Source organism: Littorina saxatilis, linkage group LG5 (genome assembly GCF_037325665.1).
Source record: "Littorina saxatilis isolate snail1 linkage group LG5, US_GU_Lsax_2.0, whole genome shotgun sequence".
NCBI classification, from domain to species: Eukaryota; Metazoa; Mollusca; class Gastropoda; order Littorinimorpha; family Littorinidae; genus Littorina; species Littorina saxatilis.
This window is the reverse complement of record NC_090249.1, coordinates 52063250-52073996: the sequence shown is the minus strand read 5'-3', so window position 1 is coordinate 52073996 and position 10747 is coordinate 52063250. Positions and strand designations below refer to the sequence as shown.

Sequence of the window (10747 nt, the reverse complement as noted above, 5' to 3'; positions counted from 1 at the left end):
AGGTTGTTTATCACGCAGCAGGCAGGATTTTTAATTAAAATAATGTCTATGATGCAAGGTGTGAACTGATGCGTTTTAGCGCACAAAGTATCCTTCAAACAATAAATTTACCTACAGCACTCATGGACGGATGGCTCACAAGTGCAACTGACAGGCACGGAAAATAAAACTTGAAGTACACACCAAGTTGTTAAGGCCTAAAAACAAAATAGGTGTGGTTACGGTAACCCGACCTACCCTATTTTTAGGGGCCGATCCTATAACTTTTTATTACATTTGTCCAAAAAAAATTTAAAAAAAAAAAAAAACGAGTGCAAAAAACGCAATGAAAGCGAAAGCGCCCGAGTCGCACACTTATTTCCCTGTCAAGTAGGTTTAATTTGTACACATTAGAAAAAAAAGTTAAAAAAAAAAAAAAGTGATTGCCTACCTACCTACCCTATTTTTTTTGGCTATGTTACCGTAACCACACCTATTTTTTTTTTTGGCCTAATAACACCCCAAAACTGGAGAGAAAGGGTATGTGTGAGTGGCTGGGGGATGGGGGCATGCCTGTTGGGGAAAAATACCATGTGTGTAATAATATACAGTATGCGTTCCAACGGATATGAACATTGTGTGCGCAACTGACTAGATGCCTATGCATCTGTTTGTACACTTGTTTGTGGTCAAAAAAATGAGCTCATGTTTGCATACACATGTATGATTTGTGTGTGTGTATACATTTCCACATGCATGCTAGAGCATGAGACATTAGTTACCCAGAAAATGAGAGGGACACATAGGGGTGATGGTAGAATATCGGTGCTGGGGTGTTATTGTTAATGAAAGTAAAGCTACATTTGTACACTAATCACCTCAAATGCTACGCTACCATATAATGTATGAACACATGAGCATTGCTATGATTACCATTAACCTCACAACTGCTTTTACCAATTAGCAATCCTGGGTACACAGCTCTACCTGTCTTTCTCATTTTCATCACTAAAACAATCAGCGCAATCACAACTGTATCCATTGAGACTGATTATCTTGCACCCCTCCCCCTTCCACATCACCCGTCCCCCTGTGTTTGAAGATTTGCAGACACTAGACATTGAGTGGCATTAGTGATTCAAAATGCAACTGAATATTTTGTACAAATGGGCACATTATGCACATATTGTGTATGAAGCTAACTGAACAATGAGTAACAAATCAGTAGTAAAAAGCGACTAAAAGTTTAAGTGCTTGCAGCCTGTGCTGAATTTTATACACCATACAAATGCTACAAGTGCATACACACACTCACACACACAGAGTGGAACACACACTCACACACACAGAGTGGAACACACTCGCACACATACAGTGCACATCCACAACATGCATAAACAATGCATCTATAGATCTCTCTACCTTGTGTATGGCTCTGACCGCGAGAAAGAGAGAGAGAGGGAGAGAGAGCTCTGAGAGCGAGAGTCTGGTACTTGCTCTGATAGAAAGCCAGCATGCCATGTGGCCATGTTTCAGATATCAAATCAAATACCTAGTTTGTTTAGAAATGCTCACAAGGGGGTGGGGTCCGAGCAGAGAGAGGGGAAGGGGGGAGGTTGGGGTGGGGACGAGGAGGATTGGAAACAGGGAGTGGTGAAACTGAAACAAGTCTCGCGTGGTTGGTTCTGCGAGCAGTCAAACTGAAAGCCGCTTGCACGCTTTGCATTGATATGAGCGTGTCAGATGCAAAAACAGCCAGCCTCCCAGGCTCATTCAATAACCGACTCGCGCGACTCTGATTCTCCCCCCCCTCTTGCGGCTGGGAGCCTTCAGCGCTGTTTTAATTTCCCTGAAAGCAACCAATGACTTGCAAGTATTATGTAATAACGCAAACAGAATGAATCCAGCTGGTTTGTGGTCCAGACTTGCTAATGAACCGAATACCGGGACAATGCACCCATCGGACGAGCGAGCACACACAACACAACAACAGTGCATGTCACGCTGCGCACAGAGAAGCATTGAAAACTTCACTTGGATACGATGTGTTTTGTGAGCCTGCGAGCTTTCACCTCAACTATATACACAGACAACCTAATCTTGGATCAGTCCTGAATCTTGTAACTACTCTCACCGGTCATTTACGGAGCCCTGGACCCTGGTCGGCTGCGAGTTTACTTTCTGTTTCGCACTACACACAGTGTGCGTACTGTGTGATCCGCCATTTTGATGCAAGAATGCTGGGAATGAACAAGATGGCGAAGCGAGGAAAGGCCGTCTAAAAAGGTGGGTGTTTCTTTTCCTGTTTTCAATTCGTAGAATCATCTGCATGCTGTAAATTAGGGTGGAACAGACTCTACTAAAACGGTTTTACCTTTTCCGTAACTTTTCCCAGTATGTTTCTGTTTAATCAAGAGTTTTAGCGTCGTTGAATCGTCGGACAAGCCTTCTCTCGCTCTATAAACTGCCTTCAAAGAATTTTAATTCGGCCGTCAATTTGGCCCTGTGTCCGGCAATTATGATGATAATAAGAGAAACGTCACGAGAGAAGCCATGGAGCCATTTTGCGCTATAAGCAGACCAGTGGCCAGTGTATGCGACCGCTTTTTCCTGTTACAAAGTGAAGCGGCGCGGCCCGCAACGCGAGCGCTGCAGTACACAGTATCGAAGTTATTGAAGAGCGCATTGAAGTGTTTTTTAGCCCCCCAAGGTCGATGAAGAGTTGGGGTTCGGACGTCTATTTTTTTCCAGCCACGGTCCGGCTACTTCGATTTTTTAGATTGCGGGGAGGGGCTGGTTGGTCAAGTCAGTCGCAGACTAGCAGGAAGACTGGAAGGAGCTGCTCGCAGTGAGTGAGTGAGTGGCTTGGTCCGCGTGTTTCTGTCTTTGGTGGAGTTTGTGTAAATTAATGCCATCTGCATGTTCGGATTTATGCTGGCACTTGGAACCGGGGGCGCGTGGGGGGTAGGCGTATATGGTCAGCAGTTCACTCTTCAGCGTACTACGTGTGTTGGTGCCTCTCAGGTAGGCTCACTTTTCAATTTTGACTGTGAAGGCGTGTTATTTGCTTTGCTTTTGAAATTCAGTTTAGTTTTTTTCCGTGAGTTAGATTGCGCTAAGATTGCGGACCGTTCTGTTTTTGTTTAATTTCTGACGATCTGTCTGTTGTAATTTTGTTCTCCGTGTTTTTCTGCCATTTCTTTAACGAAGGAAGATGATCATGCAGCTGAAAGTGTAATGTGTGTAGTTGATTTCTTCGAATTTTTCATGTCTTGAAAACATGTTATGAAACGGATACTGAAGAACTCCACGTGCAGGCGCGACTACCCCCCCCCCCCCCCTCTCTCTCTGTCTCTGTCTCTCTCTCTCTCTCTCTCTCTCTCTCTCTCTCTCTCTCTCTCTCTCTCTCTCTCTCTCTCTCTCTCCTCTCTCTCTCTCTCTCTGCTTAAAAAAAAATTAAAATAAAAAATTATACACGTGTGTAAAATTGAGCTGTCCGTCCCTCTATTCTCCCCTCTGTTGTAAACTCAGTGAAGTCTGTGTAGCGGATCCGAACGGCATTGTAGTTTCGGTGTGCCAGGCAGCGATAGCCAAAGTAATACCAGATGCCAGCTACAGGCCTCAGTCTTGGTTCGCTATTGCCAAAAGTTGCTTTTGTACCGTGTGTGTGTGTGTAGCACGGATCCATGTCAGTGCTTTTCACTGTTTAAACAGCGCGGAGGCGGCAGGGAGAGAGGCTGTGGTGGGAGCATTGTCATGTGGCCCGTATTAAAAGGTACAAAGTCTTGAAGCCATCCTGAAAGGCATTCGCAGGGTTTCTCACAGAGCACCGCTACCTCTCAGAACTGGTTAGCATGACGTAGTATTTTTGCGGTGGCGGGTACATCGAAATACACACTCACGCTCACACAGAGGATTTCGTAGTTTGTAGTCTTACCTGTAGTTTGTGGTCTTACCTTTTTACCTTTAGCGATGACGACGCGCATGTTTGCAACACGTGCTGACTATAGGGTCTGCATTTTCTCTCAACTTTCTTTCGCCGATTGTTGTAGCTGTGTACGAGGGGTACCTGTGTAAGTTATTCCACTTTGACTTGTCAAAGACTGTTTTGATTTCTCGGAAGGTTGTGATTTTCTTGGAGTTATATTTCCTCGAAGACTTTTTCGGGGAACTTTTAATTTCGTCAGGGTTTTTTCCATTCTGATTGCTCATCCGTGATTTGTCATCTTGTGTAAGCCTCTTTTTTTTCGGAATTGCGTTTTAGACTAGAGGGAAAAAAATATGGTAGGATCCGTTACTTTCGCGAGTGTGAGTGGAGAGGGTGGGGGAGGTTAAACCTTGTTTTTTTCTTGTTATATAAAAAAATATATTTTGTTTTTGTTTTTGTTGGTTTAAAAAAAAGTCTATTCTGGAACGGCCCAGTTCACAGCATATAGATCAGCTGAGAAGAAACATTGAAAAGTCTCTACATGCTTTTACCCGTAACACAAACATAACTTTTGGCGACGAGCATTGTTAGCTTCAAGCTTTCAGCGCAAGTCAGTGTGCTCCCGCTATGTTTATGCCAGTATTCCCTAATTCTGCCAACAGTTTTCAATTTGTTTATGTAACTGCTGGCATGTTTACATTACATCCTTATGACGCAGAAGCTTGGTAGCGGATGGAAATTTATGAAATTTAAGTTCGTGAATATGCTGACCCCCAAAAGCGCACACGTGTTCCCCACATGTTAGGTATGTTTTATTTTTCACTCCTGAAACAATAGAAAAGTGTATGTGTGCATTGGCCATTGCGCAGTTTTTGACATTTTCTCGCAGTGTTTTTTGTCAGGATACTTGTTTTTCCTTTCTCTCCGTTTATTTTATTAATTTTTTTTTTTTACTTTGAAAAATGGTCTTGATTTTTTTTCTTTACCCCAGAGCGAGAATCTGATCCACGGCTCAAGCACGCACGCGTGTGTAACTGATTTGTCAAAGCGGAAACGCGGGGTTTGAAAAAGTGTTTGACACGGAATGTAAAATATTAATTCATCTTGCTGGCAGATGCCTCAATTTTGGGAGCCAGTGTGTATATAGCCGACAGGGATCGTGTTTCCCCCTTTGTTCCCCCCCCCCCCCCCTACCACCTTGTGCCCTCAGATAAACCCGCGGCTCCCAACTACCTCCCCCCCCTCCCTCCCCCAGACCCTCCCTCTCCTGCTTACCCCCTTCCTTGTCCCGCCGTTTAGTGGTGATCTCTCTCTCTCTCTCTCTCTCTCTCTCTCTCTCTCTCTCTCTCTCTCTCTCTCTCTCTCTCTCTCTCTCTCTCTCTCTCTCTCTCTCTCTCTCTCTCTTCATTTATTGAGGAATGTGTATGTGTCACTTTTTCAGTCAAGGTCCCACGGTTTTCATATTTCTCTCTCTCTCTCTCTCTCTCTCTCTCTCTCTCTCTCTCTCTCTCTCTCTCTCTCTCTCTCTCTCTCTCTGTCTCTCTCTCTCTCTCCTTTCACTCAGGAACGTGCGCTCTTTAGTCAAGGTGTCGCGATTTCCATGTCAAGTGTCGTTTTCAAATTACATATTCCCCTTCCCCTTTTTTGTCAGTTTCCTCTCCTCCTCTCACTCGGACTGTTTCCACAAACATGTCACCTCCCCTTCCCCCCCCCCACCCTTTTACTGTACACCTTTTTCTTCCAAAGTATCGTTTTCAGAACACCTTCGCCGTATGGTTACCGAGACGTGAGATTTCGCGTTTCTTTGGTTGTATTGTTGTTTAGTTTGTTCAGTTTGGAATGATAAAAGAGAGACTGGTGTGGATGTTACGCGTTTTGAATCAAAAGTTTAAAAGAAAAGGAGAAAGAAGAAAAGAAGCTACTCTTTTTTTCTCTCACTGCCTTGGTATTATGTTCCCCCTATTCCACACCCTATCGTAGTTTTGCGCTTTCTGTTCTTAATTTATTCATAAATTTCTCCTTGGGTTTCTTTTTTTCTTCTCAAACTGGTCGCCTTGAAGACTGAGAAGAGCAAGGAAAGGTTACATTCTTTAACAGGCCTCACATATAGGGTGCAGCATTCGGGGTCACCTGTTTTCGTTTGCAAATGACTAGTGTTGACAGCCCATCTCAAATTGTTTGAATTTTGATGACAAATACAGATGGCACGGGACCCTTTCTCTGCAAATCTGATTCTCGCTCTCGTGTCGTTTCTGCGTTCTCCCTTCCTCCCTCCGTCCCCCTACTCTTTGAGACTTTGTTGTTCCCCTCCCTCTCTTTCGTTTGGTCTTTATTATTTCCCCTCCCTTTGCTCTCTCTCTCCCTCCCTTTCCTACCTCTTTCTTTCCCCTTTCTTCCTCTCTCTGTCTCTGTCTCTCTCTCTCTGTCTGTCTGTCTCTCTCTCTGTCTGTCTGTCTCTCTCTCGATCTCACTCTCGCTCTCCCGCTCTCTCTCTCGCTCTCTCTCTCTCTCTCTCTCTCTCTCTCTCTCTCTCTCTCTCTCTCTCTCTCTCTCTCTCTCTCTCTCTCTCTCTCTCTCTCTCTCTGACCTTCGCCAAGTGTGCGCCGCGAATGAGTGAGTGAGAGAGTGAGCTGAGCGTAGGCCTGTACACCGGAGGGGTGATCCATAAAGAAAAGGACAAGCGGAATTCATCATATTTGATTTTAGGGCAGAACATAAATTTTACACTCGGCCAAGCTTGACAGGTACTGTTTGAACAAGTCGCCTGCCTGATATAATATATGTACAGTAGAGCGGCGAGGATTTGGAGGGAGGGAGGGAGGGAAGGAGAAGAAGGAGGAGTAGGAAAAAGGCTAGGGAAGGAGGGAGGTTGGGGTGGTGACGAGGTGCAGAGGATTAAGTGGCTAGTGCGGTTGCGGTATAACTGTTACATTTATTGAAAGGGGGTTACCAGTTCATAGGTTTGCAGATTGAGGACCAACGCGCGGATTTCACCTCAGGTTTGAGATAATACCCTGCAATGGGGCAAATGATAGACCTTTGCTTTAGTCATAGGGGTGAGTGGACATGTTCAAGGTACATGATCTGGAACAAATGAGTTATGACCTGTTGTAAAGGCCGGTGTTGATACTTGCGCAGTGGGTTGTCCGGCGTTGTGCGGGGTCCTGTGAGCCCCTGTTCGCCCCTGTTCGCTGCGCAGTTGTTTCTCTTGGTTCAAAGACTAAATATAACAAGGAACTTAGTCGATAAATATCGACAGGGGGCCGACAAATGGTTTAAATGGGAAATGTGTGTATATGGGTGTGGGTTTGAAACAAACAAACAAACCAACCCATGTGAACCCCGGGCCGCAGGCCTTCGATGTAGTGATTGAAAAAAAAGGATGTTCTCAAATGGTTCAATTCTCATTTGGTCTGATTCTCAAATGGTACCGGTATACTCCCCCCCCCCCCCCCCCCCCTGGCAGAGGCTGTAGAGTATACTGGGGCGGTCTCTTTGATGTCTTGAGAGGAAACTTGGCCAGGGTAGTACATGCACCAGAACTGGTGGACACCAAGGACAAACATGAAATCGAAGCAGTTTGCTTTCAGAGGGAACGGTCGTCAGCAACTCAAACTTCTCTGTTTTCTTTTTTTTTTAAATCTGACTTTCTTTGTGGCCCCCTGACTCCGCCCCCCTCCCTCTGTAAGGACCCCCCTCCACAAGGACCGATTTTTGTCAACATTTTAAAGGTCGCTAGAGAGGGGTTCCACTGTATGACCTAACCGCTACTGGCAGACGGCCTCAATCTTCACGCGCAAAGACGAGATTAATAGGTGCTCGGTTTTGGTATTTTGAATTACATTACATTAAACCTTTGTTGGGTTTCATGGTCATGGCAACAGCCATAATAATATTACATGATGTATAATATCATATTTCAGCATATGTGAATTACATGTCATCATACTAAACTGTCATACATTTTTATTCCTACATTATTCTGATTGATCACAACCAAACCTACTATCATTGGACACATCCAAATGCAAGCGCCTGTTCTTGACAATTTAGATCAGTGCAATTTCCTGGGTCGGGCTTTGCCACAGACACTCACGGTTTGGCCTGTAGGTAAAATGTACAATGTATTTTCTGATTTGTGCACAAAAGCTTTTTTTCTTTTTTCTTTTTTTTAACATAACAATGTTTAATGTCACTGTATGTTTAAAAGACCATGGTCATATTTGTAAAAAAAATGTTAAATTAGAAAATAAATAACATTTTGGTTCATGATTTTTCCTACACCTGTGCTAAAAATAAGAAATAAAAATGTCGGGTATATAAGTCACTCAAATACAGCTAGGTATGAATGGCTCGGTTTGAGTTTGTTGCAGTTGACCCTGCACAAAACGACATATCATGTTTTTGTTGAACAATTTTGACGTCACCCCTCCCATAGGGTGACGTATTTCACAACTTCCTGTGTTACACAAACTCTGTGATGACCAATTTTGACGTCACCCCTCCCATAGGGTGACGGATTTCACAACTTTCTACAGATGAACAATTTTGACGTCACCCCTCCCATAGGGTGACGGATGTCACAACTTCCTGTGTACACAAACTGATGACGTATTTCACAACAAAATGGCGCTGCCCATGGTCAACCTCGAAACTATCCGTATAGAATGGGGGCGTCCTCGCCCCCATAATAAGTGAGATGTTTGCTACGGGTCTGCAAAAGAGGAATTATCACACTTGAGCGTCTTAATTATTTAGATTTTGGGCTTTTTTTTAGTCATCTCCAGGGGTACCATTTCAGAGCATTTCCCCTGTCATTTATTTCCGTTCCTAGAGTTCCTTCCCTTTTTTGCGTGTTTCCCCTCCATTTTCATTTCAAACCTTGTTCGTTCCGTGTTGCGTCTGCTTTTTGTTGCCTTTTGTGTTGTTTTTCCCCCTGATGAAGCTTTCATAAGCGAAAATTCGTATCGTCTTGTGCTCAGTGTATCGGTGAGTACAGAAATCCTTTTTTTAAATTTTTTTTTTTAACTTTGTTCATCTCACCAAAGTCACTTCGTTGTTTAGATTTCAGAGCAGTTTTATGGTTGATGCCCAGAATGTCGGTATTATAATTATATGTAATAGTCACAGGTCATTCAGTTAACACATTTTCAGGCATCCAGATTCTCATTTCTGAGTCATACGGCTTTGTCAAGTTTCTTGTTTGTTTGTTTCTTTACTTTCCGTCGCAAATTCGCAGTTACCCACCTCAGCAAACTATGTATGGGTATGTTTTTGTCGCGTGTTCTTGTCAGAATACTTCGTTTGTTTAACATCTTTAGTTGTCCATGTTTTGTCATTGTGTAAGGAAACAAAACATTTGTTTATATGAAATTTGAAGCAACTGTCACTGTTTCACGGAAAATTCTATATTTGACTGAAATGTAACAACGCTTAACAAAAATACAAGAAGGAGAAGAACAGGGAGACGATCACAGGGAGGACAGGGGTTCAGAGAATATATCGCCGTTTTCGATTTCACTGAAGCCAGAATGAATCTGTTTTGGAGTGTGAGTCGGGGAAGAAACCATTTCACAGTTTGATAACACGCTTAGTCCATCCTCAAAATGCCATAAATTCGCTTGATTTTAACATGATGGAAGAGGTCGCACCAACTGAATTCAACGGGTTTCCCATTTCAAAGTCCTTTACTCTTCGGCTGAGATTTCCTGGTTCTCTCTTTCTGTCTGTCAGTTTGTCTCAAAATGTCTTAGCACTTATTTTCCTCCTCCCTCATCTCCCCCATCCTCACCCTTACGCCCTTCGCCCCTTTTTCTGTTCCTGTTCACTTTATTCTCAAAATAACAAAATAAACGAATACAATATTTAATAACGAAACTTAAACAAATGAATCATTTCTCTCTCCCAAAACACATCATTGCGAATGGCAAAAACGAAGAAGAACCATCTTGTCCTGCGCCTGTTGTCTATAGTCCGTCCGTCCGCCTTGCGAGTGTGTCCGGTGAGGGTCCGGCTTTTTCCACAATGGTCAGTTTGTCAATAATTTATGGTATGTCGATGATGATGGCGATCCAACGCAGCACTGCTCTGCTTGCCTCCCAACTCCTACCCCCCCCCCCCCTCCTCCAGTGCAGACTGCTGCTGCTTGGAGACTACTGACTATATGCTTCAGCATCAGTACTATAGAAGTACTCGTGGAGGTATTGGTATTAGTGAATCTATCCATGCTGCTGTACTTTTGAGGAGTGATGAGCAAGGGGGTGTTGGTAGTAGTGTGTATGTAGGAGAGAGGGGGATCTTGTTTTTCAAGGCTACACAGTGCATGGTAGGGCAAGGGGCATAGTACTGAGAGAGAGAGTGTGGGGAGGGGGATGGATGTCTCTTGTCTTGGCTCCGCGCCTTTTGAAGGTAATGATTGGCATTGTGTTGCTTCTTCTTGTTCTTTCGGCTTGCCCTGCCTCCACTGCCTACATGCTCCGGTGTAGAGTGCTGATGAATTTCGTGTGTCATGTGTGGTGATGATGATACGTTCTTCTTCTTCTTCGTCTTCGTCTTCTTCTTCTCTCTGGCAGAGGCGCCGGCTGTCGCCAACTTTCTGTGCAACCGGTGAGAGAGAGAGAGAAAGAGAGAGAGAGAGAGAGAGAGAGAGAGAGAGAGAGAGAGAGAGAGAGAGAGAGAGAGAGAGAGAGAGAGAGAGAGAGAGAGAGGGGGAGAGAGAGAGAGAGTCTCTGTGTGTTAGTGCGTGTGTGTGTTTGCGGGAGAGAGAGCGCGCGCGACATTGTGTGTGTGTGTGTGTGTGTGTGTGTGTGTGCTAGCGTTTGTGTGTGTGTAAAAGAGAGA

General features: G+C 44.2%; 1 protein-coding gene across 1 annotated transcript in view; it reads left to right on the top strand.

Moving 5' to 3' along the window:
* The first annotated feature begins 1818 nt into the window (after positions 1–1818).
* LOC138967416 (uncharacterized) overlaps positions 1819–10747 on the top strand; it is a 63976-nt gene continuing 55047 nt past the window's right edge. The window contains exon 1 of the mRNA XM_070339958.1: positions 1819–2265. The gene's annotated coding sequence lies outside the window, so the exon portion shown is untranslated. The remainder of the gene's footprint in view (positions 2266–10747) is intronic.